Consider the following 20802-nt stretch of genomic DNA (forward strand, 5'->3'; position numbering starts at 1 on the left):
AGTGGTAGTATGCTTTAGTAAGAAATTGTGAGCATAACATTGTCATCACCAATTAACAGCTGATTCTTGCTTGCAGAGATCATTTAAAGAATGAGGCAACTTCCAAAGTGGCCTTTTATGTTTTTAGTGCCACCAAGAGAAAAAAAAAATACTGAAACCACTTTGTGGAGTGCAAGAAACCATGCTTCTCCTCCCAGCTGGTGGTTCTCTGCTTTATTTCCACACTCCTCCAAGCCTTCCAGCAGCACCCCTCCAGGTGCTAAGGCAGGTGTTATCACTTTCTCAGCGCCCCATCTTCACCCTCTGCTAAGCTCAGGCTTAATGAGGCTTTTGGAGAGCTCTGGAGTCCTTGGATTGCTTCAAAGGCTTCTGCACTGCACGCTAGGAGGGGGGAAAAAATAGCAAAGCAGATCCATTTCCGATGGAGGATTCAATTACTTTTCCCAACTCCAGGATGTGTCAAAGACACGCTGTGTTTTGTTTTGAGGGCGGGCGAATGACTGGGAGGGAATCCTGCACCCCCATTGGCTCCTCGCTCCCCGCTGCAGTTGAGTTCCAGCCGCTCCGAGAGCTTTATTGATCTGAAGGGTAAACGTGGAGGGAGCCACGCAGAGGGGTCCAAGCGTTTCTGAGAAGAGAGGCATCCTCTTCCTGGAAGAAAGTGCTGGCTTCTGGCTGCCGGGGCTGGGAGCAGCATCCTTGGATGCAAGGGGGACACAGCCTGCACAGGCAGTTTGTGGGTTCAGTGATTTAGAAAGGAGGCAAAGAGCCAGAGCTGAAAGAGAGAGGAGGGAGGGTCTCACCTTGGTTCAGTGCAAGGCTGGTGGTTGCATTCTGCTGCTGGCTGGTCAGTCCTGCTGTCCCTTCTTGCAGCTGTCATTTCTGTCATCAGGTAAGACTTTCTCTTTTTTACTCTCTTTATTTTTCTTTCTTCTTCTTCTTTTTTGGATGGGGATTGCATCGTGTGTGATCGCTTCAGGGTATATAAGATCAGGAATTCATGCATGATTAATAAAGTGTTGCTTTGCATAGTCAGAGGCTGAACGAGGCTGTACACAGATCTGGGATCTGAATTACGAGATGCTGCGTGGTTTGGCTTGGAGAAACTTCTCTAAGTTCTAAACAAGTCTGCAGAGCCAGAGCAAAAGGTTAAAAAGCAGAGAGGAGGGGGAAGCAATGTCTGAAACACTAGTGGCCCCTACTCAGCGTGGCTACGTTTTCAAATGAAAACGATGAGGTGGACTAGTGGTCTTGCTGGTTATTTAAAAATGAGCTTATTTGATACTTTATCATTATTTTTTTTCACAGAAAATAACTGCTTTCTTTGCCATAGCTTCTGTAAATGCCAATCTCAAGGGATTTGTACCCAATTGCAAATATATCTCGGTCGGTCTTCACTGGTATTTTTTTCTTGAGATGTACACATTTTCAAAGTTTATTTTAAATTTAACAACTGTAATAAAAAAATTCCTAATAGCCAGGTATTTCAGAGAAGAAGCATCGGAATGTCTGATCACCAAACTAATTTGGGACAAGGGGAAGATTACTGGGATCTGCTGGGGGTTATATAATATGCATTTAAACGTGATTTTTTTTTTTAATTTTTAAGGGCATTATTCAATCACTGATACATTAGCAAAACTAAGTCCCATTACCACTCTACGATAAGGCAACAACACGTTTTTCCAAGAGACCTTCAGCAATTCATGAATGTTTTCATCACCCCCCCTCCAAATCACTATTTGTTTCTTCCTACCATGGAATCACGGGGGGCTCAGAACCCCCAGTTCTGAGAGCTTGATGTCTCTTAGACATATTTCTCTGTGCTCTCTGGAGGGAGGACTGACATACTTTTGGCTAAGTCTGTGACCATTTCATGAGTCCCAGTTTCTCATCAAGTATTTGGAACCTCATTTTACAAACTGTTCAGTTAGAATATGACCTTACAATCTGGAAGGGGCGTGGAAATTAAATATAGGAGGTTCTGAAAATATGTTTACATCTTAAAATTACACCATAATCTAACCAAAATATGAAAATTCTCAACCATGCCAAACAGGTATTGCTTTTCTGGCTCTTTTTCTGATTCTTTTTTAGCTATTGGTTAATTTTAGATGTAACAAATTGTATCCATCTCTGATTGAAATATTATCCCATGGCATTGTTTTATTAATTACCCCAAGTATTTTGAATTTATCCCAAGCTAACTTATATCTTCATTATTATTTATAAGAGTGAATTCAACTAAGGAGATTTTTCTTTTTGTTATAAAATATTGCCTCAATTCCATCAGCAGATCCTTTCTGAATTGAAAAGACAGGATGGTTACTCTTTCCAAACCATAAGCAGTTGATTGATGTATCTCTTTGGAATGTTCATAGATCCTAGCTGTATACTTAGCTTCATCTAACTAAAGGCTACAAAGCTTCTTTAGAAAGGAGATAGTGCAATATTTCTACACTGACTCGGATACCCTATAGGGTTAAATTCATGTTAACTTGAAAATTCAAGTTCAGGCTCCATCTTTCCTTTACTAATACCCCTTATTAGGATACTAAATTTTATGTTGAACCCCTGATGTGTTCAGCCCCTTTCCAAAATATATCCTATTTATTTATTTACTTCTTTATTTATTTTTATTTCAAATCTCTAGTTTCCAAATTCTTAACTTCTACATGTATATCAATTTCATGCAGTAGGAGGGAAGGTTTCAAGTCAAGAATGCCTTGTCTTTTTTAATTCTAAAAACTCATTTCTCACACCAATCTGCTTAGTCAGAATTTGATTACTTCAAATATCCTCCCTCATCAAATGTGTGCTGATATATTTAAGGGAATAAAATGTCCTTATTTTTTTTTAAAATGTGGGGATGATATTAAATCCTCAGCACTGGGAAATCTGTGCTTAGTTTCTGAGAAAAAAAACTTCTGTTAACTGTTAATGTTTTATGTGACATACTTGAGTACAACTTTAGTATAACTACATAGTTTAAAATGGACACAAAAATGACCTCCTTCGATTGAGTACCTTTCATAGCTAGTATTTTAGCAAGATATATTCCATATAATAGCTGATGATATTGCTTGAAATCAATCAGTGTGTTATTGTGTCATTGATAAGAGTATCTGCCATTTATTCCTCTAAAGTGCATTCTAATGAACATACTATCAATCTAGTCTATGAAACAGAACTACAGTGTCTGCTTAAAACTGTTCTTATGTGAAATATGGAAGTATTACTATGTTTCCAACCTGTGCTGTTTAGATGTCATATCATTAATTTTGTTGAACAATCATAAAAGTGATGCAGAGAGATGCTTATATCAAACATGAATTATACCATCAGGTTAAAACATCAAATTTAAAGGTCTGTAGAATAAAATTACTACTTGTAGATTCTTATTGAAAATGTTTTCTAATACTCGCCATTGGAAAAGTGTGATTACAGAAAACTCAATTTAAGGTAAGGTAAGCTATTATTCCTTAATATTAAGACATTATAGCTCCTTGAGTTATGGCTCATTCCACAATATCAGTATCAATACAATACCACATCAATACAATACAATACAATACAATACACTTTTCTAGAAATATGGTACCGATTTCTCAAATTCATTTCATGTTGACTTTTAAGTGGAGATGATCTTACCCTTCTTGTTTCAACAAATTTTAAACTATATAGGTTCAATTGATGAGAAAAAATAACAGCAAACTTTAATAATTAGATAAGGTACAAATTCATTTCACTCAGGTTTTTTTTTTTTTTACTTTCCTAATATATGATCACTTAACAGTTTCACAGTTTTTTAAAAGCATTTCAATTCTGTCTTTAAGACAATTAAAAAAATTCTTTTTTTTTTTTTTGGTTTTTGGGGCCACACCATTTGACGCTCAGCGGTTGTTACCTTCCCTGGCTATGCGCTCAGAAATCGCCCTGGCTTGGGGGGACCATATGGAACGCTGGGGGATCGAACCGTGGTCCTTCCTTGGCTAGTGCTGTGCAAGGCAGATACCTTACCTCTAGCGCCACCCTTCCCGGCCCCCGGCAATTAAAAATTTAAAGATATTTTCCCTAACGGGTCATATACCATCACTAGATTTTTTAAAAGAAATATTTGCATGTAAAATAATAGTGTCTGTGTTTAATATCAGTAGTGGTGACTCAAATGCATTTTTATGGATTATTATGATAAAGTCACTCATTAAATGGAGTTACAATTTTAGAAACTGAAAGTTATTTAGTATTAAAGTGAATAAAAAAGAATTTTAACACATTATTTTTATTTGAAAATCCTTAATAATGCTCTCAGAATGCACTTGTTCAGGTCTAACATGCAATACTACTCATATATATGATGCAATATGCATTTCTAAAAATACACATATAAGACTTGTTTAATGTTTTTATAAATTCAATTTCATTCAAATTTTGTAACCTTCTGTCATATCATATAATTATTTCATAATCCTAGGAATTGGGTTTAAGTATTATATTAATCCTTGGTATTTAAGAGATAACAGCATTTAGGGGCTGGAATAGTGGTGCAAGCGATAAGGCGTCTGCCACTTGCACATGCTAGCCTAGGTAGCCCCCGGCGTCCCATACAGTCCCCCAAGCCAGGAGTTTTTTCTGAGTGCAGAGCCAGGAGTAACCCCTGAGCGTCACTGGTTGTGGCCGAAAAATCGGGAAAGAGGGTGGGAGGGAGGGAGGGAGGGAGGGAGGGAGGGAGAGGGAGAGAGAGAGAGACAGAGACAGAGAGACAGACACAGAGAGAGAGACAGACAGACAGAGACAGAGAGAGAGACAGAGAGACAGAGAGAGACAGAGAGACAGAGAACGAGAAGACAGAGAGACAGAGAGACAGAGAGCGAGAGACAGAGAGACAAAGAGAGAGAGCGAGTGACAGAGAGAGAGAGAGAGAGAGAGAGAGAGAGAGAGAGAGAGAGAGAGAGAGAGAGAGAGAGAATAGCATTTAGGGCACTTGCCTTGTTTGAAGTTGCCCTACATTCTATCCCTGACACCTATAAAATTCCCTGAATCAGTCATTAGTGATCCCTGAGCACAGAGCTAAGAGTAACAAGCCCAAAGCAATGCCTGCTGTACCCCCAACCCCCTAAGTGTTCAGTGCACTTTGTTTCTTTCTTCCCTTGGGTACTCGGTTTTTGTTTTTGCTTTGCTTTTGTTTTACTTTGTTTTGCTTTTGGACTACACACAGTGGTGCTCAGGGATTACTCCTGGCTCTGAGCTCAGAAATCGCTCCTGGCAGCTGTCAGAGATCAAACCAGGGTCTGTCCCATGTCAGCTGCATGCAAGGCAAATGTCCTCCACTCTTTTTTTTTTTTTTTTTTTTTTTGGTTTTTGGGCCACACCCGGTAACGCTCAGGGGTTACTCCTGGCTATGCGCTCAGAAGTCGCTCCTGGCTTGGGGGACCATATGGGACGCTGGGGGATCGAACCGCGGTCCGTCTCCTAGGCTAGCGCAAGTAAGGCAGGCACCTTACCTCCAGCGCCACCGCCCGGCCCCTGAATGTCCTCCACTCTGTGCTATCTCTCTGGGCCCTGAAAGTGTACTCTCTCTTTATCTAACCTGTGTTTTGTGTTGATTTTTTTTTTTTTTTTTTTTTTTTTTTTTTTTTTTCATTAGGCTAAAAATGGATTCATTGTATTTTTTTTAAAGAATTTCTACAGTATATTTTTTTCCTTAAAATATTTTCATCTGACTACTCTAGTGAAGAAGATGAGGTCCATGGATGTGAAAATATTAGTTACTTAAATGTAAAATATCATTATTCATCTCCTCAACCTGTATGTTCAAAATATTGAAAGATAAATATTTACTTCGAAGTACCAAATAGGGCAAAGTACTGAAAAATATTATTGATATGTCTAATAGGACAGCAGGTACAGTGTTTGCCTTACATACAATACATCTAAGATCAATGCCTAGCACCATATATGAATCCCAGGGATCCACATGGATTTCTCAAAGTACAGGCTCAGAAGTAAAACATGAGAACTGCTGAATTAAGGCCTAAAACAAAAAATATAAACATAAAAATTAATGCTTATATCTTAAATGTGTTATTGTTACAGTATTTGCTGTAAAATGGTTATTATATATAAGAAATGTTTCTGTTTCTATAATTATGAAAATCCTGATTCTGCATGATGAGGTGGAAATATCAAATTTTGAGTCAAACAATCAAGTAACATAACTTCTGACAATTTTCTTTCTGTCATGGTTTAGAATAACATATTCTTCAGATTTCTTTATAGAAACTCCCTCTACTATAGTAATTTCTTCATGTAAGGATTAACTACAACCAGAGCTGTAGTTAAGGGTGGACTGGAGGAAAACATGTGGAAGCTGGAAGTTTTTATATAATTGAATTTACTTGTATTTTGAGATAGAAGTAAGACTCGGGTCACATATCAAAAAAGAAAAAAATCATTTTTGACAAGACTAGTGTCAGTAAACTTACTAAAGTTTCTCATATTTTAAAACCTCAGTAAAGCATAGACTTTCATTTCCAATGTTAAGAAGATTTGTAAGTCAATAAACTAGGTCATGGAAAGTAGCAAAAGAAAGTAAGCTAGTCAAAGGGGATGAACATGTGAGTAGAATACATGGAACTCATTACATAAAGAAAAGAAAATTAATATTGAATCAAGATTTTTAAAGCACATAACATTTGTAATGTCAGAGCATAGGTGGTAGGTAAATCATAAAAATATCATTGATTTTAATAGCTTATTTCAAAGTGTATTCAAAAGTCGAATACCAATTTTAGTTAGCATTCAACAATTTATTACAATAAGATCTTGAATGCCAAAAGAATTGTTACGGAATAATCAACTGAAATGTGATGCTAATTAATTTATCTAACATAATACTTTTAAATGCAATTGAAAAAGATCCAAATGCTTGCTAACTGTTGAGAACTAGAAGAAATTAACATTAATAGACTCTGTTCTGCCAATGGGAGGAAAAAGTGTCATGCTATCATTAGCACTAAATGATGTGACTTTGTAAACTATTAATAGGAGAAAATATAAGAATACGTGAAGTGATAAACAAAACACGAAAAACTTTATCTCAAAAGAGAGGTAATACTCCTACAACTTTTTGAGTCTATATTTATTTGCATGAAAAGTACTCATTTACCCACAGAATGTAATTAATGTACATTCAAAAGCAAGATTTTATTGAAAACCTAGTTTACCTAATTACTAACTCTAGCATCATAAGGTAAAAAGATAAAATGTGTATTATTAAGACTATCATATATTTATGTTGGCAAAAATGAAAATCTGGATACACTTTTGAAATAGAAATGTTTCGTAGTGAGTTATCTAGCTATATTTGCCACTGCCTACTATTTCTCTTAACATTCCTAATATATAGAGATGGCCATGATAAGATTCTAGCATACAAGAAAGTCTTGTATCATATCTGAAAATTTTTCTACTCAGACTTAAAACATACCAAATATCTTAACATGGATAACTGTCTATGCTAATGTATAGAATAACATTTTATTATTCAAATTTAAAATACATTTTCTTGTATGTTCATATCTTAGTGCTTGACCTATTTGTTTGATAAGCATTATAATATGACATTAAGTCCAACAACAGTTATGAGGAAAATGAAAACATATAGCATGTAAGCTAATTTATAGCAAGATGTAAAAGAGTTACTATTTTTGAAAAACTATGAGTGCATGTTCAAATTCACAGTTAAACTTCAAAAGTACAAGACAAAAATGCAGGTATATATATGAGCACCTCACTGTGAGGAAGTTTTTGTGAAGCAGTTTCCATTTATCTATCAGAATCCAATAGACAATTCAAAATGTCAACACCCAGCTTTTCAAATCCTCAGTTTATACTCTACAGAAATACTTGGTATGTCTGTGTGTGTCTTTGTGTATGTGCATGTTTGCTTGTAATTGTCTTCTAATATCACATTTTTTCCTAATGAGCTGTTTTCTAAAAATAATTGTATTTTGTATGCTTTATTACCTATGAATAACAAGAAGCAGAATAACCTGAGACCCACCTTTTTGTATATGAACTCACCCAAGAGGTAATTCTATCTGGTTTACAAGAGAATAAATGCCTTTTTATACATAGTTCTTTTTTATATATCCGTGTTTCCAATCATTGTGCTGTACATGTGTTTGAATGTGTGAATACCTAATTGGAATTTTACTTATTCAACTATGTTAGTTTGCTTGGACTATCAGAACAAATTGCCATAGAGTAGAATGGCTTGGTTAACAAAAATGTGTTTTTTTTTCATAAATTATGAAATTTTTCTCAAGTTTCTGAAGCTGAGAAGTCCACAATTAAGGTGCTATCGGTAAATCTTTGAAGAACTTGTTTATGAATATCTACTTACAGCTTACAAATAACTATTTTTGGTAATGATGCAAAATAGCAAATATGCTTTTTGATATATACAATTTTGGGGTGTGTGATGTGCATATGAATGGAAATGAGCGATTTGACCATGACCAGTATGTTTTGGGGTTATTCCTAACTATTCTTAGATCTCTCACCAGGTAGGTCTTAAAACCGGAAACCAGTTTGATCACATGAAAATCACCTAAATGCCTTTGCTAATCTTTTATTAAGGCCAATAAATCTGTTGTTATGACTAACCCATATTACTCCCTTAAATTTGTTATTCCCCAAAGTATTCTATCTTCAAATATCATCCCAGTAGAGCTTCGATATTCTTTGTCTGTGGTCCCTGAATTGGGGAGCCATACATTAGAGTATAGGAACATTTTATGATTATTTAAAAACAAATCCAAACTCTTAGTTCAACTATGCCCACCATAATTTAAATTCACAAATTTTTATAATATTTCTCTCAATAAATTATGACTACTCATAATTTATATAATTTAGGTTTGAGGTTAGGGAGATAATATAGGGAGAAAGCATTTTTCTTGCATGCTGCTGACAGCATTTTGATCTATGTCACTTCATGTAGTCCCCTATGCATCACAGCAGTGAATCCTGAACACAGAGCCAGGAGTATGCCAGGATCACAACTAACAGGTGGCACAATCTTCATTCTGAAGATGAAAGTGTCAAGTGAGAGTTTGCTTCTTATTTCCCCTTCACCTCCCCATATTCAGTATACATATTTAATATATTGCTCTTGTCAAAATCTATTATAAATTTAGACACTTTCACCTCCTCTCTAATTTCTTTTACCACTATTGCTATAACTACTAAATGGACCAGCATGTTTCCACTCTATTTCCTTTTCTCCTTTTTCATTGCACAGTAGACACAGTAGGCACTGCCCCATGGATTTTTCAAATCTAGAAATTGACTCAGCACCTTTAGGTTCTTTCTCATTTTGCTAAATTCATACTTGCAACAGGGACTTTGCATCCTCCATCCCCTTCTGCCCTACTTGTCTAAGGTAAATCTTGGTTTAAATATCCATAATTCACAGCTACAATCACTAGCCATGAACTGTAAATAGTGCTTTCTTCCCCAGAAGAATAATTATTTTCATTCATACATTATTAGTATTAAATATTACCTGCCTTAGTTTTCATGATATTGCATTATATTTGTATCATTCCAAGGAAAATGTAAAGCCCATGATGGAGTTCTATATAACTATTTATTTGGTGAATGAATAAATTATGAAAGAATAGATATGAGCACATAAATCCACCCAAGTATACACATGAATAGAATAGAAGTTTCCATGATTTACATAATGGTATATTAAGAGCAGTTATTTAAGGAAAAAAGCATTCTTGTGAATTATATGACTTTGATTAAAATAGTTCATACATAAAAATTATTCTCTAAAGATAATCAGAATGAACTAGTTGCAGCATTTAGTGCAATTCTCCAGTCTGTATGATAATGCGAATTAGAAGGATGTGATCTAAGTATTAACTTCAAAAATATAGATTAAAGTTAAGGCAGAATAATTTGGAGGAGTACTATCTATCTTTTTTACACAAGATTCAAAATGCTCACTGTGTATAATGTCTCAGTTTCCCATGGTGTCTACAATTAAACAAACCTCCTAGGATACACTAAAAAGGAGGAAGAAGGCCTGTAAAGCGTTGTCTTAATTGGCTCTGAGATTCAGTTTTGTTATCAGAGGAGCACAGAGAAGTATCAGTATTAACACTTGTACTCATGTCTGCAGAGTCCAGAAGTCCTAAAGTAACAATTAAATGGCTTAATCGTAAAGCCCTCCACTGTTTAATTCAGTAGCTCTCTTCAGAAGGGCATTGCTAATTCTACCCGATTTGCTGCTGCTAACAGCATTGCCTTAATTTGAATAGTGTTCAAAATACCATTGTCTCTAATGGAGTTAATTGCATTATGAAAGTCTGCCTTAGAGTGGAAACCGATTTTCTCTTGTGGAGTATCTCTATATGGCTCTTTCTTTTCATATGTACATGGATGCAGGCTAATGTTGCAAATACCTTCTATCCCATTTCAGCCAAGTTTTGAATAATAGTCTTAAAATAGCTATCTTCATTGTTAAGCATTTTAGCTATACAGTTTGCTCACAATTTTGTACATGTCCTGGCCTTTTATCTTATAGACACCTATTAACTACTTCTCACATTAAAAAACCTCCAGGGTTTTAAACAGGTTATGACCTACTAGTTAGTGGGATACTTTCACGCTTAGGTTAATGATGAATTGTGGAGCTCTTTAGTTTGTAAGAATCTAGGTTGTCCATTATCCCCTAATATTCATGTGGGTCATGTTAATCCATCCACATAATAAGTCAAGACCCTTCCCTTGTTCCTGTAGATTTCCAAGTCATTAAGAAAATCTTACTGTTCAAGTCTATGAAAGTTATACCTGAAAATTGCAGATATATGAATATTCAGCCTAGGATCAATAGTCTCATGAGTTTACCAACTGCTTATTCAAAATTTAATTGGGCACCTTCTTAAATATACAGAATTTTTTGTTTTATGTTTGTCACTTTCCTTTTGTGGAAAAGGTAGCAAACCATTATCCTAGTTTCAATAATAAAATATACTTAAAATTATAATTTATTTATCATCACCCTGTTATTTTGTGTATATATGCTTGGAAACATGTACACATGACTCACAGAAGTATGATTGATGAATGTTTGATTCTCACTACTTCAAATATGAATTAAATATGAAATATCAAGGAACTAAACATCCATTTTATGATTTTTTTTTTTTTTTTGGTTTTTGGGTCACACCCGGCAGTGCTCAGGGGTGACTCCTGGCTGTCTGCTCAGAAATAGCTCCTGGCAGGCACGGGGGACCATATGGGACACTGGGATTTAAATCAACCACCTTTGGTCCTGGATTGGCTGCTTACAAGGCAAACGCTGCTGTGCTATCTCTCCAGGCCCCATTTTATGATTCTTATATGCAATTTTTTTTCTTTTTCCTTCTATTTCTTATTTTATTCAGTCTTTTATAGATATTTTGTTTTACTTAAATGTTGAAAATTAAATGGATATAATTAAATTATCTTTGTTTTTCAATCATTGTGTAGTGTTCTGAATTTTGTTTATTTTTTGTTTTTCTTATATTTGTACATAGACATATGCACAAGTTAAAGTAACTTCCTTAGTAAGATCTGAAGACTTAGCTAAACGTTTCTGATAGAAAGCAATAAACCCTTTTGGCATTAATTCTCCCTAAAAATAAAATACTTCTGCACTATAGAGAAAGCTATGAAATATGAATGACAGGAGGCAAACAACTTCATTTATTCTTGCTGTATGATTTATGGTATAGAGATGACAGCATGGGGGAGGTGAAGAATGGTGAGTACTTCTGTGTTTGATGCTAATTTTACTGCACTACAGAAAAAGAAAGCATTGCACCGTATTCTGGATCTCTAAGTGAATTTATTTAAAGATGGTCCATTAGTTCATGTCACCATGGAGAACTAGTAAGTTATGAGTGTTTTGCAGAAAGGCTTGGGAAAAATTCCCAAGAATTGTGGATTCATAGAAAACTATCCTGAAAAATTATTACAGTTTGCTTCCCAGTTACTAAGTGATGATTTATAACTTTAACACAGAGCCAAGATATTTTCATTAACAGGTTTCTTAACCATTTTTTTGTAAATGCATTTTTCTTCCATTCTTTAATGCCAAGAGAAGTCATAAACTCCATGGAAATAAGGAGATAATTTCAAGCTAAAACAGAGAGCTAAATTTTTTCTTTACAGAAACAAACAGAATATGTAAATGCATTTCTCTGACTATAAAAGGGAGGAAAAGTCACTCGCAAAATTTAAGGAGATGATTCCCTATTATTCTTTGACATATTACCCTTAGCTTAAAAATATTAAAATCACAAAATTACATTAATTTATTTTAAGAAGACAGAAATTCTAAGATTTGTTTTGATGGTTAATTATAAAAATATGAAGAACTTCTGGTATCTCTGTCCCATCTTTAATTCATTAAAATATTTATTTTGTATAAAAAAGTCATCACATCTGAAAACAGAGTACAGTGGTCAGAGTTTTAGCTTGTCTAGAGCCTAGAAAGGTTGGCTCCCTGGCATCCCATAGGATACCACAAGTCCAATCAGGAATTATTGCTTGACTCTGAGCCAAGAATCAACCCTAAACGAAATATTTTCCCTCTCAAATAATAACAACAAATTAAAATTTCCATTTGTTATGCTTGAATTAAATAAATGCAGTGTTCTAAGAAAGATAGCTTTAGAGAGAAAAATATCATGTAATCTTACATAGTGGATGTCAAATAAAGAAAATTCAAATTCGGAAAACAATTTTAAGGTTGCAGGGCTCAGGTGAATATGTAAAGTGTGTGAAAAAGTACAATCTTTCTCTTAAAAGTGGAAAAAATGCGAGGGACATATATATGTCAGGAAAAATGTTATACCAAGCTAACTGCAGTTAATAATATGTTCATTTGAAATTAGTAATATGAAAGACATACGAGTTTTCATTAAAAAAAGGGAAAATATGTATATTCAGTTAAACATTTCCAGTTAATTGAGGACTGTTATTTTTGTCAAGAATCATCACTCAACTGATAACGTACCAGTCTAGAGATATCTTGTCTTCTTGAATTACCATGGATTGTTGGCATTAAGCACAACAGTAAGGAATCATTGGGTACCGTATTTTCTGGCGTATAAGATGACCCAATAATTTTACAGTTAAAACATAGGTTTAGGCCTATATTTGCTGTATAAGACAGAATGTTCCTGTGCTGCAACTGTATCTTCCACAGTGAGCCAATCATAACAAGCAAAGGTCCAACGGTTATACTGTAATAGACGTCCTCTCTGACTCTGGCCAATCTGAGCAGGCTTTTTACACAGTGTAGATTCAGGTACAGAACATTGTATAATTTGCATGCATAAAAAGCCTGCTTGGATTGGCTGAGTTAGAGAGGCGGTCCGAGCAGCCTGGCAGTGATTGGTGCAGGATCGAGTTGGAAAATTTGTTTTGTGGTAATATTCAGATAATTTTTGTTTAGCAGCATATTGAAACATTTTTAGGGATATACCCGGCATATAAAACGACCCCCAATTTTTGGTAGACTTTTTTTGTTTCAAAAGTCATCATATACGCCGGAAAATATGGTAATACTCAATTCCAGATTCTTTATAGGACCTTAGCTTAGCTTTCTGACTATTCTCTGCTTCCATAATGATGAATGGCACTTCAATACTCCCTTGGAAAACTAATCTGGTCCATGTTTTTATGGATAGTTCTGTGTTATTTTTTATTGCTTGTCTCTTGAAATCTACTACCTAACTTCACTCATGTTCAAATAGTCATAGAATATTCATCCCCTTTTGTGCACTCAAATTTACTTGTGTATAAATAATAACCGCATGCCATTTAAAATAAATTTTAGATTAATTATTTAGCATTACTTTATTACCTTTCCATGTGACATGTTTACAGCTCGAAAGAAGCCAGCTGGAGTTAGGGTTTAGTTCAATAAATGGCTACATCTGGGATTCCATTATAGTATCAGAGATAATATTCTAAATATTATTTTTTGAACTTTATTATTTGGTATACTCATGTTGTTATATGATATACTTTGCTTCATAGCTGATAAATATTTGCACTATGTAATACAGTCACATTTTCATATTTTAATATACATAAATAATAAGGTTATTTTAACACAATTGACTATTTGACAAAATTCTCTCCTTGACAATATTTTTAAGCTCCCATATTCCCTCTTATATTTTTTCTTTTATCACTAATGATCCCTTTTCAATTTCTTTAGCTGATTTCTTCCTTGTCCCCTTTAGTACTGAAACAGCTTTGGTTTTCTCCTGTCTGTCTACACCCACACAGAGAATGATCCAATCCAAGTTCAGAGTTTTAAACACCATATGTTGACAACTCCCAAATATATATCTCCAACTCAGATCTCCCCATATCTAATCTCTTATACCCAACTGTCTTCTTGGCATGTGATCTACTTGGATACCTAATAAACAGCTGAAATCTACATGACCAAAATGATCTCTCAGACCCTCTAGTCCCAGGTTTTACTATGTCTACTTAAAAACTTTATGTTTTCATTTATTCAAAAAATGTCTAAAAATCCAGTACAGCATTTATTTCTTTCACATTATATATTTAATCTAATGGAAAATCCTGTTGAAGTTACTGTCAACCTAAATGTAGAAATTACCAATACTCAGTGATTACACAGTAATCCTTCCAATGGCTACTAGTAGTATATTATACCTATTTATCACATTGGTTTTAAGACTGATCCACTTCTAGCCTTCCCAACTACTGGCTTTAGCAGTAATCATCATCAGCATAAAAATAAGTCATGGCAAGTCACTCATTATTCAAAGCCTCTCTGATGCCCTTTAACTTCAGAAGACATGCCAGGTAGACTGTGTGCAAAGCACTGCCTTATAATTTCTCTGCCCCCTTGCATTATTTTAAGAAAAATATAAATCATCCTATACATTCATTTATAATAAAAAAATGTTGGTCAGTTTTATCACCGATAAGGGAAATATTGGCGGTACATAATTTTCTCTGCTTTGTATGTGACTAATTGTGTGGTTTCTATTGCCCTTGATGCATTGGAATCAGATATTTTAGATTTTAAGATTTTTTATTGTTCTAAGATTCTAGGATAGCAGAGATACAAGACAAACATTACCTTTGCCTGATGCTATTTTGTTCATCTAATATTTATGCACATTACCCTTTAAAAATCTTAAGTGTTCTACTTTACAACCCTAAGTGAATTTGAAAGTACACATTGATATGAACAAGCTTAGATAATCTAGTAAACTATCCATGTTCTATGTGTTTATTATAATGTTGCTATCAGAAAACTAGGACGTCTCAATCCCCAGGGAAACTCTTTATAAATGTTAATATGATGTAGAATCATGTACGTATATATTTTGAGAAAAGGGTAAACATCAGAAGGGAAATATGATGATCTTAATGAAGTAAAAAAGTTATATCTATTTCTATGGATTGTATTTTCTTTTTAACTTAATTTTTCAAATTCTTGTAACATAAGAATCCATTATATATAAAAAGAAAAGAAAACTTTTCAAAATTATTTTAAAATATTTTTCTAATGTATCCAATAAATGCAAGCATTAAACATGAATGACTAAGTTGCCTAAAAAAATTAGATAAACGTTTTATGAAATGTCTATTACCTTTTTATAAATACCAGATTACTTTCCTATTTTATCCGATAGGATGTTTTTAAAAATTTCTTAGAACTTGAGAGATAGTAAAGATTGAAAGGCACTGGATCAAAAGAATCTGACCTGATCAATATGATTTAGATCCCTTAAGCCCAAAAGAAATGATCCCTTAGCTCAAAGCCAGGAATGAGCCCTGAGTACCACTACCTTTGGCTTCCCAAACTGAAAAGAAAACCAAAATACTCTAAATTTGTATATTTGTTATGAGGAGAAAACTTTAATTTCTTATAGTTGGAGAAATGGTAAAGTGTAGGATCCAGTATTTTTTTGTGTAACACTGAATTCTGTATCTCTTTCGTTAGTAAACATTTTTATTGGTTAGTGGACTTTTTAATTGTCCTCATAGGGTAGAAGAGGAAAGAGAGTTGGTTGCTTATAAAAACACATTAACAACCTGGGGTCAAGGCTAGGATGAGTTTCCCTCATTATCTAATTATTTTCCAAAGACCATACATTCTAGTACCATTGTATAAGGAGGGGTGTTAGAATGTAAATATGTAGATTTTGCAGGTACAAGTAGAGATAAAATGGATATATATATTATTGATATTAGTAGTAATAGTATTGTAATTTGAGTACTACACCAAGAGTTGTTCAAGGTTCATTCCTGGATCTCTGCTCAGGAAATACTCCTAACATTAGTAATGTCGAGAATCAAACCTGGATCAACTTTAGTGGAAAGTGAGTCAGTAATTAGTTTTTGAATATTTATAAAATTAATTGTTATGTTAGCATGTACTTTGGTTTGGTCACATTAATAAAGCTCACTCTAAAACTTAGAATCAGTGATTTATATTTGTGATTTATCAGTGAATGCATTAACACAGCTAATAAGAATAAATTGTGGAAGTAACAATCTGGGAAATGTTTGAGGCTGAGAATCAAAAAATGCCCAAGGAATTTTGACTAAAGCACTCATAGGGATGAAAAAGTGGTTATAGGGGCCGGGTAGGTGGCGCTGGAGGTAAGGTATCTGCCTTGCAAGTGCTAGCCAAGGAAGGACCGCGGTTCGATCCCCCGGTGTCCCATATGGTCCTCCCAAGCCAGAGGCGATTTCTGAGCATATAGCCAGGAGTAACCCCTGAGCGTCAAACGGGTGTGGCCCAAAAACCAAAAAAAAAAAAAAAAGTGGTTATAAAGAATTCTGAGGGGCCAAAGAGATAGGACAGCGGTAGGGCATTTGCCTTGCATACAGCCAACCCAGGACAGATGTGATTCGAATCCTGCCATCCCATATGGTCCCCCGAGCCTGCCAGGAGCAATTTCTGAGTGCAGAGCTAGGAGTATACCCTGAGCACAGCCAGGTGTAATCCCAAAACAAAATAAAACAACAAAAGGAATTTTGAGACTCAAAAAACGCAAGGTCACTAAGACCTAATGTGTACTCTTAGAGATTTATTTAAGAAATGACTGCTTTACCTAAACAACTGTTTGATTGGGACTGCAGCCAAGATAATAGGAGTAGGTAAATATCAGGCAGATGTATTTTTGAATGGCCAGCAACCAGGAATCAAGACTGAATGGGGAATATAGCAGGTACAAAGAGATAGATCCACCTTCTACTGTTTATCTGTCCATCAAATATCTGCCAGCAGTGGTTTTCATCACGATAGTATTTGTGCTAATGGCTTCAGTTCTCGTAAGCAACCGCCTAGAAAGGGAATCTCTGAAATATATTTCCATCCAGTCAACTTCCTGTAACCCTGACACCTAGCCACAACTCCTTAAGTTAGATTTAACTTCTATAGGTAGAACATAGCAAAATTGGATGCAGAGAATGTTGTAGTAGCTTATATTGTCTGTCTTGAAAGCTTATGGTCAATAATTCATAGCATAGTGACCCACATATATCAAGAATGATTTTGGTGACTCTTCGTTGAGCCTGGTAGTTCTGCTGTTTGTACTCCCAGAACTTCAAGGCATTTCTAGCATCACCACAACCAAGCTTGTGTATGCAGCATAAAAATCGGTGAAATATTTTGCAGGCTGCACAAATTAAAACATGTGTAAGTGCTCAGCTAGTAAGTGTAACCTCCACACAGCACTTCTGTGAACAAGGCAGCAAAGCTATTGAAGAGTACATCTAGAATGTCTGTCCCTCAACAGAAAAAAGGGTGACCCTTAGTGAGGAAATATGCAAGTAACAAAACTTGGAAGCACAAGGTAGGTGCTTTGACTGTCTGATCCCTAAAACCTGATGTGTGACCCTCAGCATGTGTCACAGAAAAATGTGGGCACACATTTACCTTCATAATAATGGATATTTTTCATGACTAAAGTACTATTTACTGTTGGTATTTTTATATTTATGTAAGTTACAAAATACTTTCTAACTTGGCAGCAGGCTAGAGGGATGTATTAGTCTTGGCATTTTAAAATATAGTCTGCATGTATTTGAAACAAATTTTTGGTGATCCTATGTTGCAGTCATATTATTTTTATTTAATAAATATTTTAGTAATATAGTATGGCAGAAATGCCATAAGGAATATGCATATGGCAAGTTAGCAAATAAAAGTCATATCCCGTGGTATTTTATTTTTATTATTCTTATACTTTCATTTTCCATAGACACACACATGAAATTAAAGAATTCATGCATTAGTACTAAATAATTTCAGCAAAAGAGTTGAAGAAAATTAATGTAGTAGTTCTAGATTAACCACTATCCTGATGTTTCCATGGAAATAATAAAAATAGGGAGAAAGACATTCAAATGCATGGGCTACCAAGTCCTTGGTTAGCTGCAATTCTTGTGATATAATTTTGGCAATTTATTTCCTTTTGTGTGAGTGTGTGTATGTGTGTGTGTGTGTGTGTGTGTGTGTTGGGTCACACCCAGCAGTGCTCAGGGGTTACTCCTGGCTCCATGCTCAGAAATTGCTCCTGGCAGGCACGGGGGACCATATGGGATGCCAGGATTCAAACCAATGACCTTCTGCATGAAAGGCAAACGCCTTACCTCCATGCTATTTCTCCGGCCCCAGCAATTTATTTCAACACAAAATCTGAACTTTTTTACTTTGTCTTTGACCAAAAACTTGCATGTCTATACAAATATCCACAAGAGTTTTTGTCTGTTCACATAGGTTTTCTATAACCTAGAGGAAAAGATCTATTGGTTCAATTGAGTTATCAACAAGAACATGCTGCGGGAGTATGATTAGAGGGTTACAACTGACATTATTTATGTATTTATTTATTATTTAACTACTTTGAAATTATTTAAGCACCACATAGAGAATCATTTATATAATTTTTGAAAAGGCAAACACTATACATTTGCTTTGCAAACTTTCCAACCATTGGCCAATAGCTCACACTCTCTTCCTAGGAATACATGAAGTGTTCGATCTCTAACTATATTGACATTAAATATACCATGAATTAATTTACCAGTGGATTTTGACCAACATGGGCAGTACATTTTTGCAGAAAAAGTAAAATGTCGGATCTGTTATTCTACTGTTATACCACTGTTAGATCATCCAGCAATTGAGGAAAATTGAGCTAATTAAAAAATGAATGATGAGGGGCCAGAGTGGTCGTGCAGTGGTAGGGCATTTGCCTTGCACGCGCTAACCTAGGACAGACAGCAGTTCGATCCCCCAGCATCCCATTTGGTCCTGAAAGCAAGGAGCTATTTCTGAATGCATAGACAGGAGTAAACCCTGAGCATCACTGAATGTGGCCCCAAAACTAAACAAAAAAAAAATGATGAGTCATTATTTTGCCCTGGAGATTTGCAGGGCCATATTTGGCTTTGTATGAATGATATATAGATGTATTTATAGAAAGGATGGTAATAGGACAACTTTGTTAGTGAACTACTATATCACAGTTAAAGGAGGCTTATGTGATTCCCTTGAAAGCAATAGGTTACTGGTGAAATAGTTACTGAAAATAATTAAATTCAAACAGGTAATGGCAATGAATAACCACTGATTTATTTTGTTTTTTACTAGGAATATTATTTTCCTTCATCTTCCTTTGCTTCAAAAAACATTTACTGGTCATTTTACTATTAACATCAGAATCTGTTGAAATAAAGTTCAAACACTCTATTTCTAAAAGAATAATAAGGTATATTCAAAATATTAATTTTATTTTATTGCTGCTTTACACCTGTCACCATTCTTTTAAGTTTTCAGCAATTTATAAACCTAATACACATTTGATTGTTTTCTATTTTTGTAATATTCTGTCTGTTCACAAACCATATAGAACTAGTCTCAGAATTTAAGAAAAAGCAATAATTAAATGTTTGGTCTGAGTAGAATAGAAAGGTATATAAGAATAGTAATAAAATGGTTATTAGATTAACATTGAATTTATAGCTAAAACAGCTGTGAAGTTTAACAGCAGATTGACAAATTCTTATGAGAGAAATCTTCAAGATTATTTTCTTCAACACTATTTTCCTAAGAATACAAACTTTGTTAAGATATTTTGTAGTTTTTCATGATAGTTAATGCTTTTACATTTGATGAAATATTATTTCCCAATCTCTTCTTTTATTCTTCCATATTTTTAACTCTGAAATATAATTTGCTAATTACTTTAATTGCTCATTTATTTCCAATTATTTTATCATAATATCACCACATTGAAAACAACTTCTAGTTTAATCTCTGCCAAATGCACTAATAGCTAATAGCATAATAACATTCATGCAACATTGTAGGGCCATTGATTTTTTTCAGTTCTATATAGTATAATTTTTTTCCCTCTAGATCTATTTGTATGCAGGTATATATTATTTCAGAGTATTTTTATTTATAAATCTGTTATATAGTTTTATATATACAGTAAATGTCTATTGTCTTGATTATTATTATATATGCAGCCATTATTTGTGGAAAATTTGCTAGTTTTTCATTTATTCATTGTACACTGGAACTAATTTGGTGAACAAGATGTATCTTCCATCTGCCATAACTCTTTCCCTTTCTTCCTTCCCTCATGCCAAATGACTCATTCTTGTTTTTTAAAAAAAGGAAGAATATATACTATATAAAAGCATGAAAAAAATTTTAGT

General features: G+C 34.5%; 1 protein-coding gene across 1 annotated transcript in view; it reads left to right on the forward strand.

The window, feature by feature from the left end:
• Positions 1-622: 622 nt before the first annotated feature.
• The window catches only part of CDH12 (cadherin 12), a 1029254-nt gene continuing 1009074 nt past the window's right edge, over positions 623-20802 (forward strand). Inside the window, exon 1 of the mRNA XM_049768382.1 lies at positions 623-892. The gene's annotated coding sequence lies outside the window, so the exon portion shown is untranslated. The remainder of the gene's footprint in view (positions 893-20802) is intronic.

Source organism: Suncus etruscus, chromosome 2 (genome assembly GCF_024139225.1).
Source record: "Suncus etruscus isolate mSunEtr1 chromosome 2, mSunEtr1.pri.cur, whole genome shotgun sequence".
NCBI lineage: Eukaryota > Metazoa > Chordata > Mammalia > Eulipotyphla > Soricidae > Suncus > Suncus etruscus.